At 44.0% G+C, this 27,723-nt stretch overlaps 1 pseudogene; it reads right to left on the bottom strand.

The window, feature by feature from the left end:
• Positions 1–427: 427 nt before the first annotated feature.
• On the bottom strand, positions 428–4,039 carry LOC115475090 (annotated as a pseudogene).
• Positions 4,040–27,723: the final 23,684 nt, after the last annotated feature.

Genomic DNA, 27,723 nt, shown 5'->3' with positions numbered 1-27,723 from the left:
GCACCATCAGTATTGAGGAATCTCCTTCATTGTGTAAGGTAAGGGTAAGCATAATGCATTTGATATACTGCCTTTTTTCAAGTTTAAATCTTTTTATTAAATTTATTTAAAGTAACCATAACAATACAGTTGTACCAAACAATGCGGTATCAGGAAAATAAGTACATTACAGCAACTCCTGGGAACTAGTTTTCTTAGTACAAAGCACCACAAAGTTCTGAAATGCACAGGAAAAAAAAAAAAGCAGGTGGAAACCAGTCTGTTTCATTCATGACTTTGTTTAAGGAATGATGAATTCTGAACAAAAAACCATGTCAGAAATGTGCAAACTTAAAATACCACATCCTCTCAGGCAGGCAGGTACTTTGTTCATTCCAACTGGACACACATAGCCTGTATCGGTTATACCAGCTACAGCAAACTAAGGTTAACTACAAAAGCTTCCTACAAGCTGGTAAAGCTGCACGATAAGAAACTCTAGCTGGAGAGCCAGCATGTCCTTGATCGGTCTTCCTCTCTGTAGTGGTGACAAATGTACCATGTGAATCTGTAACTTTGTAGGAGATTTTGTACAAGTAAGGTTGAACACCCGTTAAACTTCTGTCAAAACCATTTTCCAATTTTATACAAACGTAGAGTCAAATACAGTTCTGTGCAACATATTTTTCAAACCTCCAGTCACCTTTATTAACAGTAAGATGGAGCTTCGAGTGTAAATCTTGTTTAAGATTTGTTTCTGTTGTAAATCAAAATGCTCCTGGAACACAGTGTTTTTTTTTGCTACTTTGTTTATTGTTGACATTTATTTTTCCTCAATTTTCTGTCCTAGTCTTCCTCCTAGTGTGGGCTCGATAGATACTATTAAGATATTTCTTTATTATATGCAATTTCATTTATAATAGTTTGTATTGTTAGTATTTTTCTGTACAAGCATATATGTAATATGTAAATTGCATTAAAAAAAACAACAACACATATTATCTACCTCTGACTGCTTTGGCTTCTGTGGCAGATATTCATGCCTGTTCATCACTTCTACAATTTTGATCTTTTCACCAAGTTTCTCCTCCACCTTCTTGCTCATCACTCAAGTTCACATTAACCTTGAGTGCATCCTTGATTGGTGTGGACCATCATCTGAGAAAAGCCAACACAATTTATTTTTTTTAGTAAAACTCTAGGGATACCTGTCTTAGTCTACCACTTCCAGTGTTCTATAGGGCATCCTAGAAAAGAAAGGAAAATGAATATTAAATTCAGTCAGCAAAAACACAATATAAATATATGCTAGTATAAACATTGCTGGATTTCCAAATCCGCAAATGACTATTAAATATCCAATCCAGCTTTCTTCTGTCTGGCTTATGAACTTAAGCTGGCCATTATAGCTTGTCTATATATAGGCTGAAAATCACTTCTGCAACATTTTTATTATACTTTGACAAATGTTGAAGACATGTTGCATAAAAGACTCCTCTAAGTTAAGTGCTTCCATGGACCTTTCCGATTTCTTTTAGTTTATGTGGAGGGGCATTTTCAATATGATGTCTAAGTCCGACTTTGGACGTTTTGCACAAAATGTCCAAAATCCGAATAGGAAAAAGGTAATTTTCGAAAAAAGAAAAATGTATTTTTTTTCGAAAATACAATTTCGAACAAGGTTTTGTTCTTTGTATGCGTTTATTTTTAACCATTTTTGAAAAAAAAAAAAAAAAGTCCAAATAAAAAAAATGTACAAAATCAAGCCACTGTGATGTAGGAGAGACCAGCATTTTTGCTAGACTAGCCCCCCACACATCCCAGGAGATCAATGAGGCAGCCTAGAGGGAACGGCTGTGGACTTTAAATAAATGTTCTCAGGTACACATCTCACTGTTGCTTCATCTGCTGAGCCCCCAAAAGCCCAGTAACCTCAACTGTACACCACTACAAGAGCCCTTATGGGTGTAGGGGGCACCCATATATGGGTACAGTGGGTTTCTAGTGAGTCTTGGAGGACTCACAGTTTCCACCACAAGTGTAACAGGTAGGAGAGGTATGGGCTTGGGTCCACCTGTCTGCAGTGCACTACACCTACCACTAGACTACTCCAGGGACCTGCATGCTGCTCTAATGGACCCGAGTATAACATCTGAGACTGTAACAGAGACTGGTAATTACTATTTTTAATCACATTTTTGGGGGGTGTGGGAGGTCAGTGACCAATGGGGGAGCAAGGGGAGGTAATCCCTGATTTCCTCCACTGGTTATCTGATCAGTTAGGACACCTTTTTGTGCCTTACTCATTCTAAAAACAAGTCTAGCTCAAAACATCTTAGTTTTAGTCCTGGACAGTTTTGTTTTGTTCCATTATGGCTGAGAAACGTCCAAGTGTTAGGAACGCCCAAACCCTGCCCTTAACACCCCCTGACATGCCTCCTTGAGTTCTGGGCGCACTGCAGACGAACAGCATAGAAAAACATCTGAAAAATAGGTTACAAAAATACCTACTTTTTTCTGAGAAAAACATCCAAATAGTGCTTTATGCCACTTTTTTGACATTTTTTTCTTTTGAAAATGAGCCCCTTTCTCTTTTGGGTTTACTTAATGAGCATACTTGCAGATGAAGTGTTATAATGGGCTCCATGACTTGTTTACACAGATGGAAAACTCTACTTTACCTTGAAATCTCCCATAGCCTCTCTCAGTTCTGTCAGATGACACTCTCACATAAGTAAACTCACATTCAAAATCCCTGTGTTGAGATCCCACTGTTCCAATGGAATAGGTCCCTTCCTTCTTTCAATGTAATTTCCCAGTGTTCTGGAGGAGGATGGGGGCTGCAGCAAAGTCTGCACTGTTTCCTCAATTCACCAACACCTCCAGTACTTCTGACTGACAGTTATCTCAATATCGTATAATGTAGGAAACAATTCACACTCAGGGAACCTTTCCTCTTGACAAACCTTATTTGAAAATTAGAAAGAGTAAGAAACTCAAAAGGTATCAAAATAAAACTGAAGTTCAGCTGTTTTTCATAGGCAAGGATGAAAAACTGGCACCTATCTACCATAATGCCTGAAAAGTTTATAGAATAACGTTCTTAGGAAATTCTTACATTGGTCTAATAAGAAGGTATTTCACTGTCCTCAAAGTAGAGGAGTGTGGTAGCCGTGTTAGTCCACTCTTAAGGTTATCAATAGAAATCAAACAAAATAAAACATGGAAAAGAAAATAAGATGATACCTTTTTTATTGGACATAACTTAATACATTTCTTGATTAGCTTTCGAAGGTTGCCCTTCTTCGTCAGATCGGAAATAAGCAAACGTGCTAGCTAACAGTGTATATAAGTGAAAACATTCAAGCATTACTATGACAGTCTGACAGGGTGGGAGGATGGGGGTGGGTCGGAGGTATGCATGGGGACATCAAAGCATATCATTGATATTCTAACAGGATGGGTGTGGATAGGTGAGGGGTGGGGTGATCAACAGAGACATACAGCTTTATGGTTTATAATGGGCTAGGAACCCCAGATCCTTGTTAAGTCCTTTCTGTTGGGTGTTAAAATATTCAATCATTCTGACTTCAAAGGTCTTATGTTCTTGTATGGTTTTAAAGTTACCTTTCAGTATTCTCACTGTGAAATCACTGGTACAGTGTCCTGGTTCTGTGAAGTGCTGTCCCACCGGGGTGGGGGCCCTACTGGCTGTATTGTTCATGTGATGTCTATGTAAATTGAATCTTGTCTTAAGCATCTGGCCTATTTCTCCAATATAGCATCCTTCGTTACATTTTTTTACACTGAATGAAATTTAAGAACACAACAATAAGGAAAATCAGCCAATAGAGATTTAAGGCCTGACCATCATCCCAAAAGAAAAAGCTTTAGTAAACGAAACCCATAGAACAAACTAAGAATAAGATGAATGGTGGAATTTATTCATACCTGTTAATTTCCTTTCCTCAAGTCCTACTAGATTAGCCCATACCAATGGGTTATGTCTCTTCCTCACCAGCAGATGGAAGTAGAGAAATCTGAATTTTTCCAATAACATCACTAATGTAAGGGCTGGAATCTTTCAGTATTTCTTTGCTCAAGCAGTTTAGTATCCAGACCAAAACAACTTTCCCCATAGGGGTGACCCCTGCAGAACATTACAATTAACCACAATTCCCTACTTACTTCAAGCAAGGAAGGAGCTGAATGAAAACCCTAAACAATCCTTAATACTGAAGTCTTCCAGGGCAGGTCCCAGAATGTTTAGTAGGACACAAGGAAAGGAAATTAACAGGTATGAACAAAATTTCTCCTTTATTATAGCCCTATGAGACCAGTCCACCAAAGGAATGTACAAAAAGCAGTCCCTGGCCAGAGCCAAAGGTCTCTATTCTATTGTCATCCTTCTCGATCTATCTGCTGCTTTTGACCCTGTTGATCACAGCCTACTCCTTGATACGCTGTTCTCACTTGGATTTCAGGGCTCTATTCTTTCCTGGTTTTCTTCTTATCTCTCCCATCGTACTTTTACTATATATTCTGGTGGATCCTCCTCCATTTCTATCCCACTGTCAGTTGGTGTACATCAGGGATCTGTCCTGGGACCTCTTCTTTTCTCCATCTGTACTCTGATCTCATCCCATGGTTTTCAGTACCATCTTTACGCTGATGACTCCCAGATCTACCTCTCTACACCAGAAACCTCAGCAGGAATCCAGGCCAAAGTATCAGCCTGCCTGTCTGACATTGCCGCCTGGATGTCTCACCGCCATCTGAAACTAAATATGACCAAGACTGAGCTTCTTATCTTTCCCCCTAAACCAATCTCTCCTCTTCCCCCATTCTCTATTTCTGTGGATAACACTCTCATCCTCCCTGTCTCATTAGCTCGTAACCTTGGGGTCATCTTCGACTCCTCGGTCTCCTCTTGCACATATTCATCAGACTGCTAAAACCTGTCATTTCTTTCTCTATAATATCACCAAAATTTGCCCTTTCCATTTTGAGCACACTACCAGAACCCTTATCTACACTCTTATCACCTCTCGCTTAGACTACTTCAACTTGTTTCTCACAGGTCTCCCACTTAGCCATCTCCATAGGCGCCCGGTATAAGAGGCTTGGAGAGGCTAAGCCTCCCCCCTGCTGCAGCAGAATGGATCAGCTGTGGAGTCCAGCTGCTCTGAGGGGATTAAATTGTTGATTTACCTCCATCCTCACAGCAGGAGCTGCAGTGAAAGTCCTCTAGCAGTTGTAGAAATTGGTGTATGGTTTGTTTACCTTACTGCTGGGAAAGCAGGGGTGTTGGCTGGAGGTGTCCTGGGTAGAAAAGATCATTTTATTTTCATTATAGTGTTTGGAATATGTCCACTTTGAGAATCAGGTGCTCAACATTAAAAGGTTATATTTATTTACTTATTTATGGCATTTTATCCCACATTAAACATGAATTAGGGTGTTTTGTGGCTCTACATGAGAATTGTGATGATATGATCCCTTGTTTCATATTGTTGACGATCTGCATTTTCTGTATGGGTGGTATATTGGTGTATTAGGTCTGCCCAGTGTAATATTTATAGTACAGTAAGGTTCTAAGTGTGTTTTTGGACAAAGTTGTGCATAGTGTTTTGCAGTTGAGCGATTGTGGTTAGAATACGCTTTGAGCAACCACTTTATTCTTTGACATATGATACATATCTAATATCTAAATTTAGTAAAAGGTATTGTGACTTTTATTTTTATTTATTTTTTCTGCGTGTTATCAATTATGGATTTAAGCTCCACCCCTGGCCCCACCCCCTTTAGCCTGCCCAAACAGTTGGGCAACCGACCGCCAGGGCCGTGCCTAGGGTCTCTGGCGCCCCCCTGCAGCCTATCAGTTGGCGCCCCCCCCTGCAGACTATGAGTTGGCGGCGGCGGCAGCGCCAGCGCCGCCCCCCCCCCCCCCGTGAAAATGATCGCTCACCACTTGCCACACTGACAGGAATTGTCAGCAATATTCTTAGAAAGAAATTGCTATACATTGCAAAATAAGATAGCAGATGTAAATTCTCAAAGTGGACATATTCCAAACACTAAAATGAAAATAAAATGATTTTTTTTCTACCTTTGTTGTCTGGTGACTTTCTTTTTCTGATCATGCTGGCCCAGTATCTGATTCTGCTGCTATCTGTCCTCTTAACTCCGTTTCCAGGGCTTCCTTTCCTTTCCTCCTTTCTTCTTCATTTCTGGTCCTCAGCTTCTGCCTATTTTCTTCATCCATGTGCAGTTTTTCTCCTCTCTTCCTTTTCCCTCATTTCATCTCCTTCATCTCTCTTCCTTCCCCTCTATGTCCAGCAATTTCTCCTCTCTCCCTGAGCCCTGCCCTCCCAATCCATGCCCATCCATGCTCCCCTGTCCCCTCCATTCATCCCTTTCCAGCAATTCCCCTCTCTCCCTGAGCCCTGCCATCTCAATCCATGCCCATCCATGCTCCTCTGTCCCCTGCCCCCTCCATTCATCCCTTTCCAGCAATTCCCTGAGCCCTGCCCTCCCAATCCATGCCCATCCATGCTCCCCTGTCCCCTCCATTCATCCCTTTCCAGCAATTCCCCTCTCCCTGAGCCCTGCCATCTCAATCCATGCCCATCCATGCTCCTCTGTCCCCTGCCCCCTCCATTCATCCCTTTCCAGCAATTCCCCTCTCTCCCTGAGCCCTGCCCTCCCAATCCATGCCCATCCATGCTCCCCTGTCCCCTCCATTCATCCCTTTCCAGCAATTCCCCTCTCTCCCTGAGCCCTGCCATCTCAATCCATGCCCATCCATGCTCCTCTGTCCCCTGCCCCCTCCATTCATCCCTTTCCAGCAATTCCCCTCTCTCCCTGAGCCCTGCCCTCCCAATCCATGCCCATCCATGCTCCCCTGTCCCCTGCCCCCTCCATTCATCCCTTTCCAGCAATTCCCCTCTCTCCCTGAGCCCTGCCCTCCCAATCCATGCCCATCCATGCTCCCCTGTCCCCTCCATTAATCCCTTTCCAGCAATTCCCCTCTCTCCCTGAGCCCTGCCATCTCAATCCATGCCCATCCATGCTCCTCTGTCCCCTGCCCCCTCCATTCATCCCTTTCCAGCAATTCCCCTCTCTCCCTGAGCCCTGCCCTCCCAATCCATGCCCATCCATGCTCCCCTGTCCCCTCCATTCATCCCTTTCCAGCAATTCCCCTCTCTCCCTGAGCCCTGCCATCTCAATCCATGCCCATCCATGCTCCTCTGTCCCCTGCCCCCTCCATTCATCCCTTTCCAGCAATTCCCCTCTCTCCCTGAGCCCTGCCCTCCCAATCCATGCCCATCCATGCTCCCCTGTCCCCTCCATTCATCCCTTTCCAGCAATTCCCCTCTCTCCCTGAGCCCTGCCATCTCAATCCATGCCCATCCATGCTCCTGTCCCCTGCCCCTTCCATTCATCCCTTTCCAGCAATTCCCCTCTCTCCCTGAGCCCTGCCCTCCCAATCCATGCTCCCCTGTCCCCTCCATTCATCCCTTTCCAGCAATTCCCCTCTCTCCCTGAGCCCTGCCATCTCAATCCATGCCCATCCATGCTCCTCTGTCCCCTGCCCCCTCCATTCCTTTTCCAGCAATTCCCCTCTGTCCCTTCCATGACCCCCCCCCTCGCATCCATGCTCCTCTCTCTCCCATGTCCCAGCCTGGCCCGCCCTCTTCTCCCCCCCCCTTCGCATCCATGCTAAGTAGTAGTAGTCGTTTCTCCCCTGCCCTCCCGCTCCCATTGTTCAACTGCGGCTGCCCACCCTCTTCTCTCCCCCCCCCCAACATCCCTTTTCTTTTTTCTTTTTAAATTTACCTCCGTGGCGGTTCCGGCAGCGCAGCGTCAGGGAAGGAGGCGGCGCTCCCGACGTCTAGCCTTCCCTTCGCTGCGTTCCGCCTTCTTCTGACGTGACGTCAGAAGAAGGCGGAACGCAGCGAAGGGAAGGCTAGACGTCAGGAGCGCCGTCTCCTTCCCTGACGCTGCGCTGCCGGAACCGCCGCCACGGAGGTTAATTTAAAAAGAAAAAAAAAGGGAGGGCGAGCGAGGTGAGCATGGTGCAGCGGCGCCCCCCGACGGAAGCGCCCCCCTGCCATGCTTACCTCGCTTACTGGGTCAGCACGGCCCTGCCGACCGCCTATGGCCATCTCTCTCCTCTTCAATCTGTTCAAAATTCTGCTGCATGACTTATATTTTGCCAGTGTCGCTATACTCTTATTAGCCCTCTCCTCTAGTCACTTCACTGGCTCCCTATCTGTTTCTGCATACAGTTCAAACTCCTCTTATTGACTTATAAGTGCATTCACTCTGCAGCTCCTCAGTACCTCTCCACTCTCATCTCTCCCTACACTCCTCCCCGGGAACTCCGTTCACTGGGTAAATCTCTCTTACCTGCACCCTTCTCCTCCACCGCTAACTCCAGACTCCGTTCCTTTTATCTTGCTGCACCATATGTCTGCAATAAACTTCCTGAGCCGGTCCGTCAAGCTCCATCTCTGGCCGTCTTCAATCTAGGCTAAAAGCCCAACTTTTTGATGCTGCTTTTAACTCCTAACCCTTACTCACTTGTTCAGTACCCTTATTTTGTCATCCCCACCTCAGTAATTCCCTTATCTCTTATTTGTCCTGTTTGTCTGTCCTAATTAGATTGAAAGCCTTGTCAAGCAGGGACTGTCTCTTCATGTTCAAGTGTACAGTGCTGCATACATCCAGTAGCGCTATAGAAATGATTAGTAGTACTAGTAAGAAAGGCCATGGAATCAGCCTGTAAATACGAATCGCTGCAGGAAAAAGTGACGTGTGGCAAGAAGGAAGGGAAGCGAGAAAAGTGGTGACTGCTCCATGCATGCACATCTTCCTTACCCTGCCCCCACAGCTGCAGACTTGGCTCGGTGGTGATCAGGGCCGCTGAGAGGGGGGCAGGGGGGACAAAATTTCCTGGGCCTCCAAGGGGGGCCCGGCAACGCAGTCCCCTCCACCCAGTGGTGTGCTGGAACTGGCTCGCAAGAGCCGGTTGTTCTTGAGGGCGAGCCGGCTCTCCTCCCTCCCGCCCCTGAGCTACAGGGTCCCTCCGAGTACCTGAAGAAGGCATTCTTCGGGGCAGGCAGAAAAGATGCCCAGTCTTGCCTGCCTCTTGCTGGCGCTGACCCTCCCCCGCTGCCAGATCGCTCTTTAAAAATGACTGCCGAGACTTCCAGTGGCAGCCTCGCGAGACTTCTGAAGTCTCGTCGGCCATTTTGAAAAGCGATGCAGTAGCGCCACGGGAGAGTCAGCGCCGGCAGCGGGCAGGTAAGACTGCCTGCCCCGAAGAATCCACTGGACAACCTGGGTGGCTGGAGGGGGGGGGGGCAGAGGAGCGAGGAGAATCGCTGGGCATGGGTGGCTGGAGGGGGGCAGGGGAGCGAGGAGAATCGCTGGGTATGGGTGGCTGGGGAGTGAGGCGAGTCGCTGGGCATGGGTGGCTGGAGGGGGGCAGGGGAGCGAGGAGAATCGCTGGGTATGGGTGGCTGGAGAGGGGCAGGGGAGCGAGGAGAATCGCTGGGTATGGGTAGCTGGAGGAGGGCAGGGGAGAGGAAAATCGCTGGACATGGGTGGATGGAGGGGAGGGCAGGGGGGAGAGGAGGGTTGCTGGACATGGATGGATGGAGGGGAGGGCAGTGGGGGAGGAGGGTTGCTGGCCATGGGTGGATGGAGGGGAGGGAAGAGTGAGGAAGGAGATGAGATAAGGGAAAAGGAAGAGAGGAGAAAAACTGCACATGGATGAAGAAAATAGGCAGAAGCTGGATCCACTGGACAGTCAAGTCTGCGGAGGACCCAGCTTTTACTTACAGATGTAGGGCAAGAAATGAAGAAAGGCAGAATGTAAAGAAATAAATGGAAAGAAAGCCCTGGAAACTAAGTTAAGAGGACAGATAGCAGCAGAATCGGAAACTGGGCCAGCATGATCAGAAAAACAGTCACCAGACAACAAAAGTAGAAAAAATAATTTTATTTTCATTATAGTGTTTGGAATATGTCCATTTTGAGAATCAGGTGCTCAACATTAAAAGTTTATATTTATTTACTTATTTATGGCATTTTATCCCACATTAAACATGAATTAGATTGGAACCTGGGATCATTTAAATTTTTTTTCCTGGAGTAATGCATTGCCCCCCCAGGCTCTCTCCCCGGCTATAGCCAGCTCTGCAATTTGGGGGGGGGGGGGGGGGCGCAGAGGTGGACTAGTGAGAGTCTGTTGTTAAACATTTACCAGCACACCACTGCCTCCACCCGCCCCCCTCCGTCCACCACTGGACCGGGCCCCCCTGAATTCAAATCATAGCGCCTCACCTCGACCTTGCTCCCTGTGAAAAAGCGCAGCAGCGTTAGTCTGCAGATCGCCTCCCTTCGGGCCTTCCCTTCCTGTGTCCCGCCCTCGTCTGACGTAACTTGCAAGAGGGTGGGACACAGGGAGGGAAGGCTCGAAGGGAGGCGATCTGCAGACTGCCGCCGCTGCGCTTCTTTCACATGGAGCGAGGTCGAGGTGAGGCGCTATGATTTGAATTCAGGGGGGCCCGGCCCGGTGGATGGAGGGGGTGGCGATAACCTCAGGTGGCAGGGGGGGGGGGCCCTGGCCCAGTCTCTCGGCGGCCCTGGTGCTGATCACAAGGGGATGAAAGGAGAGCAGCTGCATATTAAGCTTCACACTCTTCATCTGCTGCTCAGTAGGGCTCTGACACACTCCTCTCCTCCTTCCTCAAGTCCCCTACTCCTTCGGAGGTCTCCAGAAGACAAGTTTAAGGCTGGACGGAGAGGCACACCGTCCTTTCTGAAGGCCTCCAGAAGGAGTGTGTGGTAGGGGTGGGAAACTTGACACCCTGGATCTTGTTGATTAAGATGTTTGTAGAAGGCAGGGTGGAAGTAGCATTAGGCTACTTCGGTACTGTCTGAAATCTGAAGGCGAGTAACCAGGTCACCGGGAACAACATTTTATGTTGGGTGTGGGTAAAGAAACCAGGCTTCCTGGAAGGGAAATGTGTTAAAACAGCAAAAGCGAATGATTTCTGAAAAATAAATTCTAAATGTGCATGTACTATACAAAATGCAACAATAATTTCAAAATACAATGACAATTGCATTTGAATACAAATTGGTGCAGCAAAAATTAAACTGCTTGTCTGAACTATTTCTTTTTATTAAAAAAACAAACAACTCAAAACCTGTACTTCATGACACAGTTACTATTACCGCAGATGGGGTTCAAACTTTGTCCTTGTGTTATTCTCTGCTGTTACTCTGATTACTTTATAAATTATTTCTCTGTACCACTAGCTTTTATCTTTATTCATATTATCCATTTATTTACATTGTTTTGGTACACTCAGTATACATACGGATAAAGTGATTTGATTGCCCCTTAGTCTATTTTAAAGCATGGAAACAGAGGTTAATAAATAAAAACTGAAAGAATAAAGTGATACTTTTCTAAACTGGACTAACTTACTCCACATTTAGTTAAGTAGTAATTTTGGCACCACTCATGCACACAAGACAGACCTTTTATTTAGCTGATCTATGTTACATTCAGAACAGCATAATTTCATGCTCTACCTGAAGTGGCCCCGGCACGAATTTAAGGGGAAAAAAAAACACAAGACGACGACTTATTGCGATCAGCATCTGTGCCGATCTTATAACTCCCCGGTGCATTAGCACTTACTGCTTTGGTAGTTAAAAAAAACAACAACCCACGGTTAACTAGAACTGTGCAGCAAGTCCTCCGAATCCTCGCTTAAGTAATTCAGCACAACTGCACTTGTTCTCTGCTTGGGCTCATGCAGCAGAGCTCACACTGATACCTGCACAAACCAGCGACATCAGGAGTTATCCCCCCATGTACACTGGCGGCGTGTAGGTGCAGCGACCGACATTCAATGCAGCGATCATCTGGCTGCACGTGTGTAGGTCGTCATCGCCACACGCATGCGCCACTAGATCAGGTGACCCCCCACCCCTGATACTGGCCCGTGCGTGTGTCGATGTGAGCCTTGCTGCATCAGCCCAGAGAGCAAGTGCGGTTGCGCTGAATTATTGAAGGGAAGAAAAAGGCGGTACTTGGACGTCCTTTCGGACCCTGCCTGGGTAAGTAGTTGATTACTAAGAGGTTTGTACACTCGCATGTGAACTGCGCAGCAACGGCTTCCAACCCTGCAAACCCCTATCCCGTACTGCTCTTTACTTCCAACTTGTCTTGGAGATCGCAACCGGCCACACAACCCACCATAGGCCCCGCTGCTTCTCCTGCGTCCCGCCCTCCTCTGACGCAACTTTTTCAATCCGAGGGAGGAAAGTTGTGTTCTTAGAGGGGGCGGGGTACCGGAGAAGGGAAGCTACGGGATTGGTTGTAGTTGTTGACGGGACGATCTTAGATATGATAAATTTGATGGTAGGACGGGGGGGTTGAGATTGGGTTTTTGAGGGCGATGGGAGGGAGGAAGAGGGAGCTTGAACCGGGGACTCGGAGAGTGAAAGAGCGAGGTAGCCCAAGGGGAAAGGAGACCGGTTTCGGAGTGCGTGTGAAGAGGGGTGCTTGGCGTATATGGGGGTATCCAAATGCGTGTGACTTGGTATCTTTGGAGGCAGAATGTGGTCATGCTTGGGAGCTGAGGTTGTAGAATCCGCATCCTGCCCGTATTTCCTACCAGGTGCAAGGTTACAGATTTAGGGAAGAGCCCTTGGCTGAACAGATTATTTTTAGCGACTGTCTCCAAGATGCTGTAGTGTCCACTCAGATGTATGGCAAGGTTCTGATTTGATGCTTGGCCATGTAAAACTTGATAAAATATTGAAGGTATGATAATTGCAGATTGGCTCAATAAAGTTTAGATTTTTAAAAAGGCTGTACAGAAACGGGGGTAAAGCTACAGCCAAGTTGTAGGTGATACCTTTTTATTGGACTCATTTTAATATCTGTCATTAGGTTTCAAGAGATGTGTTCTTGGATTTGGATTTTTCATTTGATTACTGACTTAGCAAATCTGTGCTCAATGCCAGTTGTATTCCCTGCTCACCTGGGTTTACAATTTAAGGAAGCCATTTACTCAGTGTTGTGTTAACCCCCCATGGGGCTCTGGACAAACTTTGTGGATGGGCTTCGCCCCACCTGGTCCAGCAGTAGAACTTACCTTCCTAAGGGGCCCTTTTACTAAGGAATGTAAGCACCTTTTGTGCGTCCAACGCGCATCAATTTGGAACTACTGCCTGGCTACCGTGTGCCCTGGGTGGTAATGCAATTTTTTTATGCGTGTGCCCGATATGTTCGGCAGAAAGTATGTTTTTTATTTTCTCCTGCGTGGTGCTAACCAGACGGTAATTGGCTGTGTACGCATGCTGATGATTACCGCCTGGTTAACGTGTGAGACCTTACCTAAGTCAATGGGTGGAGGTAAGGTATCAGGCCCAAAATGGACGTGTGCTCATTTTTACTTTGCTGCATGTCTATTTTCAGCAAAAAAAAAAAGGCATTTTTTGCTGGTACATTGAAAAATGGACTTGCACATGTCCAGTACACATGTCTACACCAGTGCAGGCCATTTTTTAGTGCACCTTTGTAAAAGAACCCCTAAATGGGGATATAAAAGCCTGGAGCTGCCATTTGACCATGCTGCTGTGGTGCAACCAGTTCCAGTTCCGCCCCTTGGATTCAGGAAGTCGCATCAGAAGGGGCAGGACTGGCAGAGGTGGAGACTAAGGAGGTTGGAGAAAGGCTTATGCTATCTCATCTCCTGTTCTATCTGGCTCATTATGTGGCTGAATCCAGTAGGCAGAGCTTGCCACCACATTGAGTTACCCAAAACAATAGCAAATGCTTATTAGAAATAAGAGCCTGTTTATATGTGGTCCATCTGTAAAATGTCTAAAGCTGTTCCAGTTGGATAGGTAGTGCTTTAAAAGGTGGAGGATAAAGGATTTTATTTTTGACAGCTTTTTTATTTATTTGAAAGCTTTCCATATATAGATATGTCATGAAATGAAATTGAAAATCACTAAAAAGCATAACAAAATTATTGCTGCTGGTAGAAACAGCAGTAATAAACTTTGTGCTCATCTTTCTACATTGTTCTATGTAGTACAGTAATACATGGTCAAATTTAAGTGAGGATATCATGTTTCCTGATGGGTTCATCTTAACTGTTGCTGTAATCTGCTTTGGGAAGCTTGGTGTTATAAACATGGAATATATTGAAATTAATTTTACTTCCATTTAAACTCTGCTTTCATTGAGGCGCATGGAATCGCATCTTTACTTCATCTGTTTTGTAGAAGTTTACATTTTAGATACACAAATGGGTTCTGTTTTGAGCATGTTTCAGGGATAGTTTATAAGTCAAAACAATAAAAATAACTATTTTGTTTCATGGAGATATCTAATTTGTCTAAACATAACTAAATGGGCTATAAGCCCCTAATGCAGTCCATTGGTTTTCTTATATTTTGTTCTTGTGATGACTTATACAATTGCAAAACTGAAAACTGTTATCTCTTCTAGCTGGTCGATAATTAAAAGAGCTCATTGTGAATGCTGTCCACCCTAAAAGGTTGTTTTGTGGCTGTACATGAGGAATTGTGATTCCATAAATAAGTGTATTTTTGTTCCTAGTCACACATCCAAAGGTTATGTAATCCTTTCAAGAAAGTCAGTTAATTGTTTAACTTATTAGTGGAACATAACCACAAAGGCATGGGGTATGGTTGCATTTTCAATATGCTAGTTAGAGCCCAGCTAAGAAACAGGTTATTTTGAGATAGTCTTCACTGCACCAAATTTGCTGTCCTTGTGCCATCATCACCCAGTTGGATAGGCAGTGCCTTAAAAGGTGGAGGATAAAGGATTTTGTTTGTTTTATTTGATATGTATATCCCACATTATCCCAAGCAAACGTGGGTTCAATTTGGCTTACATTTGAAAATACAGTGAGACAGAATGTTAAAATTCAGTAACATCATGGGAGCAAGTTGATAGATATGTCTGAAACATTTAACAAAGTTGAGATTACCATATATGTCCAACTGTGCATTTAAAAGGCTGTTCTTTAATGATGCCACATGTTCAGAAATCATAGCCAATAGACAGTTATTCAGACTTTACCATATGTACACACCAGAACTGGCATCTGTACTCATATAGCAAAAGTAAAAAAAACAACTTCTACAGAGTATATCCAAAACTTAATTTTTATGTTTAAATCATCTTTATTCAAAGCACAACATGTTGGTAGATGAGCTTCATACAGAACAAGACAAACTAGTGAACCATCTAACATGGCACAGTATAAACGTTTACAGAGAAACATAGTCCCTCCCGCTCTCCGCTCCCTTCCCTGTAAGCTCATCCGGCTGTTTCCACCTGCCAAAATAACACAGCAGATATACAGTTCAGTAGGGCCCAAAGCAATTCAAAACAAGTAAAGTCGTAAACACAATTTATACCTAATTGTTCAACCACCCTTAGGTTTCGTCTTTGGGTTTAACAAGCAAATACCATGTGCATGTAAGATCTGGATAAATGGATTAAAACAATCAAAGTTTAAAGCAAATGCCCCAAATATGTAATACTTAGTAGTAGTAATAAAACAGTGATGGAATATTCACACAGCAGGCAGCCAACAAATTTATTTTTGCACTGAAAATAATTAACTTTGTATGATCTTGGCGGCTTATAGTGTGCTGCTTGCTATTTTGTATTGTTGGCCTGCATAATAAAATCACAGTTGCAAATATTTTTCTGCCACAGCTTTAATTAACAAAAGCACATAATTTCCTACTGGATCACACTCATACACGTAACCTGACAAAATGGAGAAGATAGTTCTGTTTGAGATACTTCTTAACACAGACTGCCCTATTTCAAAACAAGAAAACCAAGAAAGGGAAACTGTGTGGTTAGCTGGATTTGAGACAGAGAGGCGTATTTTCAAAGCACTTAGATTTCCAAAGTTGCATAGAGGCTCATTTTCAAAGCACTTACACTTACAAAGTTCCATGGAAGTGCTTTGAAAATACGCCTCATAGTAACCTATGGAACTTTGTAAGCCTAAGGGCGTCTTTTACCAAGGGGTGCTCACGTTTTTAGCATGTGCCAAAATTGTAGGCACACTAAACGTTAGAGATGCCCATAGGAATGCATTGGTATCTCTAACATTTAGCGCGCCCACAATTTTAGCGCGCGCTAAAATTGTGAGCACGCCTTAGTAAAAGATGTCCTAAGTGCTTTGAAAATGAGCCCCATAGTGTCTAAAACAATTTTTCACATATAATACAAATTTCAGTAATATCTGTTGAGGGAAAAATAAGGCCAACTTTACTTTTCTGTGTTACCAATGAGCACAGTTCGCTGCCACAGTTATCACTTAAAGTGTTTAGGCTCACAATCAAATCATATTAGGAAGCTTGAAGTTGACTTGGTTAACCTCTGCTGAATCTCAACCAGCTAATAGTTTTAAGGTTATATTTTCTTTGCTGAACTTATTCTGATTAATTTCCCCTCCACCAGATTTGTTCCTCCTTGGTTGATTTTAAACAAGAAGCTAAGAAATTATTTACTTTGTTCTGGCAACAAGGACATCCTATCAAGCTATGCATCACCATTTGCAAAAAATAAATGTCATTCAGCTACAGCGTTTCTACTACTGCTTTCCCTTAGCCATCATTATTCCTAGGACTCATCTATATATAGATACACAGCCGGGAGACAAAGATTTAAAAAAAACAAACGTCTTTTACAACCAAACAAACAAACTTGAAGAAGAAATAAATATATACAACAGAACTGGAAAACGTTGGCACATTTTTTTATGAGCAAATGCTGTCAGCTTGTTACTGAACCTTTAAGAGAGGCTTATTACCTTTTACACTTGACACACAGTATTCTGTGTATGTAAGGACTCCACGTCTGTTAGGATTTTCAACCTTTAATGCTGACCACAGGACTCTTGATGAAAGCTTTACAGGCTGAAACATGGCCTGTGTTGGGTTCCTTTGTCAAGCGCATCTTTTACCATTCTGTATACTATTGTTGGAAGTGTTTTTGTATATGTCTCCTCAAACGTTTGAATAAACTGAGACTTTGGGCATCGTGTTACTTTGTCTTGGTACCTTCCACTCTTTTTTCTTTCTGACACATTTAGACCAAGTCTGGACAGAACTTCTGCATGAAGGAAGCTGTTCCCTTATTATTCAATACCTCTCTTTTATAAAGTAGTAATAAAAAAAATTCAAGTGCATTATACCACTTCATTCCACAAAACAAAATGAAGACCTTAAATGCTCCCAGGTTTCAACCTAATTACGTTAAAAAAAAACCCTTTGTACTTATAAATAAAAGCTATGTATGTTGAGCACCTGATTCTCATAACATGTCTGTTTTCTAGGGGTGATCCAGGAAATTACAGACCATTAAGCCTGACTTCAGTGCCTGACAAAATAGTGGAAAATATTATAAAGAATAAAATTGAGTACATAAATAAACATGGTTTAATGAGACAGTCAGCATGGGTTCAGCCAAGAGAAGACTTGCCTCAACAATTGCTTAATTTCTTTGAAGGCATGAATAAACATGGATAAAGGTGAGTAGGTTGATGTAGTATATCTAGATTTTCAGAAAGCTTTTGATAGAGTTCCTCATCATGGACTTTTGAGAAATTTAAAAAGTCATGGGATAGGAGGCAATGTCCTGTTGTGGATTAGGAATTGGTTATTGTACAGAAAACAGAGGGTAGGATTAAATGGTTATTTCTCTCAATGGAGGATGGTGCATAGTGGAGTGCCACAGGGATCTGTACTGGGACTGGTGCTATTTAACATATTTATAAATGATATGGAAATTGGAGCAGCAAGTGAGGTGATTAAATTTGTAGATGACAGAAAACTATTCAAAGTTGTGAAAACGCATGCGGATTGTGAAAAATTACAGGAAGACCTTAGGAAACTGGAAGACTGGGCATCCAGTTGGCAGATGAAATTTAATGTGGCCAAATGCACAGTGATGCACATTGGGAAGAATAATCCGAATCATAGTTACCTGATTCTATGATCCACCTTAGGAGTCAGCACTCATGAAAAAGATCTAGGTGTCATTGTACACAGTATGCTGCTGAAATCTTCTGTCCAGTGTGCATCAACAGCCAAAAAAGCAAACAAGATGCTAGGAATTATTAGGAAGGGGATGCAAAATAAGACCAAGAATATTATAATGTCTCTGTTGCTCCATGGTGCGACTTCACCATGAGTATTGGGTTCAATTCTGGTTGCCATATCTCAAAAAAGATATAGTGGAATTGGAAAAGATTCAAAGAAGAGCAACCAAAATGATAAAGGGGGTTGAATTCAGTTCTGGAACTCGCTGGCGGAGGAGGTGGTAACAATGGTTAGCATATGTTGGTTTACAAAAGGTTTGGACAAGTTCCTGGAGGAAAAGTCCATAGTCTGTTATTGAGTTGGACATGGGGGAAGCCAGTGCTTACCCTGGGATTGCATGGAACGTTGCTACTAATTGGGTTTCTGCCAGATATTGTGACCTGGATTGGCCACTGTTTGAAACAGGATACTGGGTCAGATGGACCATTACTTTGACCTAATATGGCTATTCTTATTTTCTCCACGAATACAGCACCTTGGGAAGTAGCTGGACCAGGGAGGGAAAAAAGTTGCTGGACTGGAGTAGTCCCTGTGGGCCTCCCATTTTAAATATAAACATGCTTATATGCCTAGGGCCCCCCAAAGGGTTAATCTTGCCCTTGTGAGGGGAGTGGAAAAAGGGAGGAGGGAGAGAGAGTTGAGTGGTAAAGCAGATTGGGGGAAGAGGGTATGGGGTGAAATGGACTGAGAGAGGAAGTGTGTTGGGGAGATAGGTTGAGGAAGAGAGAGAGAACTTTATTTTAGGTGCACAATTTGCTATATGTCACCCTGGCCCCCACACATCATTGGTGAAAGATCACCCACTTGCTTAGGGCATTATTTGCTTTGTCTGACAATGATCCTGGTTCTCACATTAAAGTTTTTTTGCACTTTGTCTCATTTTTGTTTCCTACAGCATACACCCCTGGCACAGTAGGGCTCCAGAAATGTAGGGAGATCAGAAGACATGGATAAGGCTATTCTACGACAAAGCTATATAAGCAGTCATGGATCACTCACACTTTCCGTAGCACTAGATAGCACTACTACACATAAAGGCAGATTTTAGAAAGAACGTTAAAATTGGAATTGAGATGCCTAGGTTGGGAAATGTCAAATTCTGGTAGTATTTTAGAAAAGGATTTGTTGACATAGATCCTTTTCTGAAATACATGCAGGAATGGATGTGTACTGTGTTGGTTACTGCAGTTGTCAACATTTAAAATATCAATGGGGTCAACACGTCAACAGCCATTGTACCTCTGCCATTTTAGATACCTACACATCTGTGTTTTCACCAAGCTGTCGCAGGACCCAGTATCATTTGCCAGTATCACTTTTGGAGCTGACAGCCAACTTTGGGGGATTAAGGGGACAGACTTCTCTAATGCTTCCAGTAGGGTACTGCAGAAAAATCACCGTTCTATAATCAGATGCCCCCCAGGAACAGGTATAAATCCTGGTATTGATCTCAGAAACAGTTACACATCTTATCACTGTATCCTGCTCAATTACATTCCTCTTTTGAAATGGGAAAGACATATGAATAGTTTAACCTCCCTCTCCCCCCTCCGGTCTTGTCCAAAACATACCCAGACCATGTAAATTCGCAATCAACATTTATTTGCACTTTGGATGGGCATATCTACTGCTACTACTAATTATTTCTATAGTGCTACTAGACCTGTGCAGTGCTGTACACGTTCCCGGGATTCTGTATATCGTGCCTAGTGTTCCACGCCAATATCCAAGCGTATTCTATAACAACATGAGTAACTTAATTGGCTTAACAAGCCAGTGTTTTTAACAGCACTTAATAAGCAATAATGAGCAGTAATTGGCAATAATTAGCAATTACGCGTTTAACTCGCTAAACATTCTGTAATGCAGACTGCCTAAATTCTAATGCGTAGAACCAAAAGGGCCATGGTTATGGGCTGGGAAATGGGCATTTCGTGGGCATTCTGAAATTTATATGCCCCTCTACGCCTAAATCTACACATCTGTATTTATTCCACATTTCCCTTGTTGTAAATGGATGTGCATAGTTCTCGGCGCTGGGATATCAACTGAGCAAATTCTATATACCGCACCTAAATCTAGGTGCTACTTATAGAATACGCTTAGGTGGAAATTTATTCTGTGTGGAGTTGTCAGGTGCTATATATAGAATGTAGCCCTATATGGCTGTCTAAAATCTGGATTTAGATGTGTATGCGATATATACACGTCTAAGTGCTGGTTTACGCATGTTGCAATAGTGAATAGGGGTTCTAAAATAACCACCACAGTTAGTTTTGCCAGACATGCAAATGTACACCTTCTTTCCTCATGTCTCCTCTTAGCACATCAACATACAGTTCTTCACCATTATAGAGGCCATTTGCAAGATGGCTGAGATGTTCCTATCATTGTTTTGATGATACTTACTGATCTAGAAAAGCAGAGTCTGATCCCCTTTTTCTGACGCTCAATTATTATGAGTTCCAGTGCAAGTCAGTTTAATCACAGACTACTAGCCAAGGGCTTGCCCATCATTAATCTCTTATATGCTACACAGCATAAAGTGCCTGTAGTCTTGTGGCCCTTTTGCCAAATTTGTGTAGAGTTAGATATTTACATAGTAAGTGCTACCTGGTACAGTACATATTCATATATGGGATTTGAACTTGGGCCCTCTGGTTCCCAGCCCACTGCTCTAACTATTAGGTTACTCCTCTGCGCACATATAGAGCAGTGAGCTGGGAACCAGAGGGCCCAAGTTCAAATCCCATGGCAGCTCCTTGTGATCTTCAGCAAGTCACTAAAACCGTCCATGCTTTGGGAAAAGGCAATAGCAAACTACTCCTGTATCATGCCAAGAGAACCTTTAGGGGGCCTCATTGTATGGTCATCAAGAGTCAATTCTGACTTATAGGGTGTATAGGGATCTGGATTTATATATAAAGGTAGGGAAGGGTATGGCTGTTTGTGTCAGGCAGTGTGCAGCACATGGTTGCAGCTGATGCAACTAGGGCTGTGGTATATGTTCCATCTCACAGCAGTTGAGATAGAGGTAAGGAAGTATGCAAGAGTGCACCTCTATACCCTATGCCCATCATTCATGCCTTACCGATATGCTGGAAACCAAGTGAGGGCTGAACACAAGGATCCCTAAAAGAGACCAGCAGAGGACGAGAGAGTGGGAAGCGGAAGAAGACTCAGCAGACAACGCAATCGGCAATAAAACAATGCTTTAGTTTGAACACAAAGTCCTAGAGCTGGACACTGTGTAAAACACTTTTCTTTCATCAAAGACTCGATACGCCACTGTGTTTTGGCGAGCGCCTGCTTCAGGAGTCTTTAAAAACACTTTTTTAATGAAAGATTTTTTGTAACAAAAGTGAGTTAAAAACAGAAAAACTGATGTGATGCACTCCTTACTGGTCCAAAGCAGGAGGTGAAATAATTTGAGTGAGTCAAACATGGGGACTTTCTGAAGGTGGCTTTTCTCTCTGCTGCAATAATTTTAGTACTTGGCAAGACATCAAACCACACCGTTCTGTTCCCCACTACTTGCCATTGGTAAGTTTGTCTGTGGAAGCAATACCAACTTAATCTGCAGGAGCTCCCATAGATGGAGCAACAATTGAGTGGTTCTCCATGCAGTGATAGTGGAGTGAACCATGTTTCTGGGCTACAAGAATGTCTTAAGGAAACATCATTGGCCCTGGCATACAGCAGACTCCTAGGGCTCTGTTGAGGACTCTGCCTGGGAATTAGAGGGCATTACAAACCAATCTGGAGGGCTAGAAAGCACCTGGGGTCTGGGCTCTGAGTAAAAGATCCCTGGCTTATCTTTGAGCTTTATCATTAGGTAAATTTTGAAGGGGAAATTAAATTGGGTTAGGTGACTCAAATCGAGTGTCCACATTTTGGGCCATCTTGGTACACCATTTTAACACTTGAAAATTCACACAAATTGAGATGCCACCTAAATAGAATAGCAGACTTCCTGTTCTTCCCTTCCTTCTCCCCCCTGCCGTGATCAGATTTCAGTTCTCCTTCCAGCCCTTTCCTATTGCTGACCTCCATACATATCCTGTTCTTGGACTTCTTAATACCATGGCCAACTAATACTGAAGTGGAAAAATTGTAGTGGTAACAATAGTGGCAGTTAGCATACAACAGCCCTTCACTTGGGTTTCCAGTCAACAGCAAGCCAATGCAGGAGGAGAGCCTGAGGTCTATGAGTGTATACTGAATCACAAACCATGTACTGACTGCTGCTGCTGCTGGTTGCAGGTTGGAGAAGAGGAGGTCTAGAGGCAGGGGGTCATAACATAAGAATAAGCATACTGGGTCAGACCAATGGTCCATCTGCTTCCAACAGTGGCCAACCCAGGTCACAAATACCTGGCGGAAACCCAATTAGTAGCAACATTCAATGCTACCAATCCCAGGGCAAGCAGTGACTTCCCCCATGGCCATCTCAATAACAGACAATGGACTTTTTCTCCGGGAACTTGTCCCAACCTTTTTTTAAACCCAGATACGCTAACTGATGTTACCACATCCTCCGGCAACGAGTTCCAGAGTGCAACTATTCTCTTGAGTGAAAAAAAATATTTCCTCCTATTTGTTTTAAAAGTATTTCTATACAAGTTCATCGAGTGTCCCCAGGTCTTTGTACTTTTTGAATGAGTGAAAAATCGATTCACCTCCACCAACTCTACACCACTCAGGATTTTGTAGACCTCAATCTTATCCTCCCTTAACCGTCTCTTTTCCAAACTGAAGAGCCCCCTCATGGGAGCAGTTCTATCTCCTCTATCATTTTGGTCACTCTTCTTTGAACCTTTTCTAATTCTGGTATATCTTTTTTGAGATACGGCGACCAGAATTGAACACAATACTCAAGGTGATTGAACATAGTACTCAAGGTTGTCCTGCTTCTTGAGATCCCACTGACTGATTTTGTGATTCCATTTAGGTTTGTGACTACCAGGGTCATAGCCAGACCTCGAAGGGGGAGGGGGTTGATCCCAAAATAGGGCCTCCCTGCCACCGCTGCCACCTCCCCTCTGCCGCATAATGGTACTTTGGCTGGCAGGGGTCCCCAACCCCTGCCAGCTGAAACGTTTGTCCTACGCTGGTCTCATATTGCCTGCCCTGCTCTTTTCTCTGTTGTGCCACACATGCTGAGTTTCACTAAAACGAGTGTTCACATCACAACTGAGAAGAGCAGGGTAGGCAATGCAACGAGACCGCGTAGGACAAACAGGTCAACTGGTGGGGGTTGGGGACCCCCACCAGCCAAACCAGGTGTCCCAGATGATTTGGGGGGGACCCAGGCCCTGTGGCCCCCTGTAGCTATTCCGCTGGTTACTACTGTTTGGGAACCATTGTCCTAAGAATTAAATTTAAGCTATTGATGTTTGTTTTTAAGATACTGTATGGACTAGCTCTTGATTACCTTCAAAATTTGATTTGTTTTTACTTAGCACTTAGACCATTACGTTCTTCTTAATAGGTTAGACTAAAAATCCCTTCGGTGTTTATCAGAAATCTACTACTAGATTGAGACCTTTGCTGGGAAGAGGTCCAGAACTATGGAAAAAATTACTGCGTGATATTCAAGAAATTACCTCATATAGGGCCTCTTTTATCAAACTGCACTAGTGGTTCCCGGTGCAGCAGTGCCAACAAAGCCCATTCATTCTGAATGGGCTTCTTTGGCGTTGCTGAGCAGGAGCTACTAGCACAGTTTGTTAAAAGAGGCCCATAATGTATTTAGGAGAGCTGTTAAAACAAATTTGGGCAATATTTGACAGATAATTAAATACTAGCAGGTTTGGTTTTTATTGTTAATGTTTTGTAATCAAATGGGTTTTGTCCATTTCCATTTAAATCTGTATTGTGCCTTGAGCCGTTTGGTTTGTAAGTGGAATAGAAATGTCCAGATTAGATAAGATTAGGATTTAAATTATCTTTAGTAATGCAAATATTGCACTTACTTTCCTTGATGACAAGGTGAGAACAATTTTAATAAATAGAATTGAAACAAAACAAAAAGTAAAATAAGATAATATATTTTTTTATTATTTAACTAATTCAATACATTTTTAACTAGCTTTCAAAGATCAGAGCCTTCTACTCCAGGTTTAGACAGTATGACAAAAAGATGACAAATATCAGAATATATAAGTGAAACTTAAATGTTCCACTTAGAGGGATAGGTGGGAGAAGTGAGAGGGGGAGTGAAAAACAGGGCGCGATATATGGGTGATCAGAAGGTGACAATGCAGTTTTATGGTTTATAATGTGATAGGATTTAGAGATCTGGGTTTCTAGTTCTTGAGTATTTTTATCATCTTAACTTCCTGGATCGTTTAAAAGTTTCTTCTTACTATTCTGATTCTGTCTTCTGTTTTGAAAAATGCTTGCCTGCTAAGGTGTCAGCTTGGTTTTTGTCAGGGAGAGGGGGATGTCTCCAAATGGATTAGTTTTGCACATCAGGATGTCACAAAATGGCTCAATTTATTAACAGAGTCTTCAACATCCAATTTGCATATACAATGTTCCAAAAGATTCGCAAAAAGTAGTGCACATAAGGTACCAATGGCCATTGGTGAGAGAGACACCGTTCGGGCTAATCAAATTCCTTTACAGAAGAAAGTCTTATGGACTTCCCTGCCATCTTTTGTTAAGACATTATCAGGCTCATTTTTGAAAGAGGACGCCCATCTTCTGATACAAATCGAGAGATGGGCGTCCTTCTCTCAAGGTCGGCCAAATCGTCAATTGAAAGCCAATTTTGGGCGTCCTCAACTGCTTTCCGTCGCGGGGACGACCAAAATTCACGGGGGCGTGTCGGTACCGTACCGAAGGCGAGACTGGGGCGTGATTTAGAGATGGGCATCCTCGGCTGATAATGGAAAAAAGAAGGGCGCCCCTGACGAGCATTTGGCCGACTTGGTCCATTTTTTTCATGACCAAGCCTCGAAAAGGTGCCCAAACTGACCAGATGATCTCCCCTTACTTCCCCAGTGGTCACCAACCCCCTCCCACCCAAAAAAAAAAAATTAAAAACATTTTTTGCCAGCCTCAAATGTCATACCCAGCTCCATCACAGCAGTATGCAGGTCCGTGGAGCAGTTTTTAGTGGGTGCAGTGCACGTCAGGCAGGCGGACCCAGGCCCATCCCCCCGTTACCTCTTACACTTGTGGTGGTAAATGTTGAGCCCTCCAACCCCCCCCCCCAAACCCACTGTACCCACATGTAGGTGCCCCCCATTCACCCCCTTAGGGCTATGGTAGTGGTGTACAGTTGTGGGGAGTGGGTTTTGGGGGGGGTGTTGGGGGGCTCAGCACTGAAGGTAAGGGAGCTATGCAGCTGGGAGCAATTTGTGAATTCCACTGCAGTGCCCCCTAGGGTGCCCGGTTGGTGTCCTGGCATGTGAGGGGGACCAGTGCCAGTGGCGTAGCCAGGGGGGGTGCCAGGGGAGCGGCTGCTCCCCCAGATGGAGTTCTGCCAGCTCCGGCGCCTATTTTTTTCTCAATGTGTTACATTGAAAATGTGCGCCAGCGCCGGCGGAAGTCCGCTCTCACTCCCCCGCGTCATCAACCTGGCTCTGCTTCTGACCAGTGCACTACGAATACTGGCTCCTTTCACGACCAAATAGCTTGGATTTGGTCGTCTTTGAGATGGGCGTCCTTGGTTTCCATTATCGCCGAAAACCAGGGACGACCATCTCAAAAATGACCTAAGGATGACCATCTCTAAGGTCGACTTAAGTTTTATGATTTGGTCATCCCCGACCGTATTATCGAAATGAAAGATGGACACCCATCTTGTTTCGATAATACGGATTGCCCCGCCCCTTTATGGGGTGTCCTGCGAGGCCTCTCTCATGACAACTTGGGTGCCCCGTTCAATTATGCCCCTCTTTGTTGGTGTTTTAACTGCTTTGAGACCCCTGAAGAAGGCAATTTCCTTGCCGACACACTGCAGTTGTTGGGTTATCTGTCTCTAGAAGTACCTTAAGTACACTACTTTTGTGTATCGTTTGGAACATACTATATGCATTGAAGACTCTTTGTTCATAAATTGAGCCATTTTGTGACATCTTGACCTGTGAAGTTTGGCTCCTTCTGTTCCTTTCCTTTGTTTGCATTATTTGCAGTAGGATTTGATTCCTCTTTATGTTTGATTAGTTTTATACATACCACGACGGTAACCAGTTCGTGTTGAATATAATCTCAGGATCTCAAACTTACTGCTAATGCTCACAGTAGTGTGTGCATTGTGCCATAAGTACATAAGTACATAAGTACATAAGTAGTGCCATACTGGGAAAGACCAAAGGTCCATCTAGCCCAGCATCCTGTCACCGACAGTGGCCAATCCAGGTCAAGGGCACCTGGCACGCTCCCCAAACGTAAAAACATTCCAGACAAGTTATACCTAAAAATGCGGAATTTTTCCAAGTCCATTTAATAGCGGTCTATGGACTTGTCCTTTAGGAATCTATCTAACCCCTTTTTAAACTCCGTCAAGCTAACCGCCCGTACCACGTTCTCCGGTAATGAATTCCAGAGTCTAATTACACGTTGGGTGAAGAAAAATTTTCTCCGATTCGTTTTAAATTTACCACACTGTAGCTTCAACTCATGCCCTCTAGTCCTAGTATTTTTGGATAGCGTGAACAGTCGCTTCACATCCACCCGATCCATTCCACTCATTATTTTATACACTTCTATCATATCTCCCCTCAGCCGTCTCTTCTCCAAGCTGAAAAGCCCTAGCCTTCTCAGCCTCTCTTCATAGGAAAGTCGTCCCATCCCCACTATCATTTTCGTCGCCCTTCGCTGTACCTTTTCCAATTCTACTATATCTTTTTTGAGATATGGAGACCAGTACTGAACACAATACTCCAGGTGCGGTCGCACCATGGAGCGATACAACGGCATTATAACATCCGCACACCTGGACTCCATACCCTTCCTAATAACACCCAACATTCTATTCGCTTTCCTAGCCGCAGCAGCACACTGAGCAGAAGGTTTCAGCGTATCATCGACGACGACACCCAGATCCCTTTCTTGATCCGTAACTCCTAACGCGGAACCTTGCAAGACGTAGCTATAATTCGGGTTCCTCTTACCCACATGCATCACTTTGCACTTGTCAACATTGAACTTCATCTGCCACTTGCACGCCCATTCTCCCAGTCTCGCAAGGTCCTCCTGTAATCGTTCACATTCCTCCTGCGACTTGACGACCCTGAATAATTTTGTGTCATCGGCGAATTTAATTACCTCACTAGTTATTCCCATCTCTAGGTCATTTATAAATACATTAAAAAGCAACGGACCCAGCACAGACCCCTGCGGGACCCCACTAACTACCCTCCTCCACTGAGAATACTGGCCACGCAATCCTACTCTCTGCTTCCTATCTTTCAACCAGTTCTTAATCCATAATAATACCCTACCTCCGATTCCATGACTCTGCAATTTCTTCAGGAGTCTTTCGTGCGGCACTTTGTCAAACGCCTTCTGAAAATCCAGATATACAATATCAAC

This window comes from Microcaecilia unicolor, chromosome 7, assembly GCF_901765095.1.
Source record: "Microcaecilia unicolor chromosome 7, aMicUni1.1, whole genome shotgun sequence".
Taxonomy (NCBI): Eukaryota; Metazoa; Chordata; class Amphibia; order Gymnophiona; family Siphonopidae; genus Microcaecilia; species Microcaecilia unicolor.
This window is presented reverse-complemented; position numbering and strand designations above follow the sequence as displayed.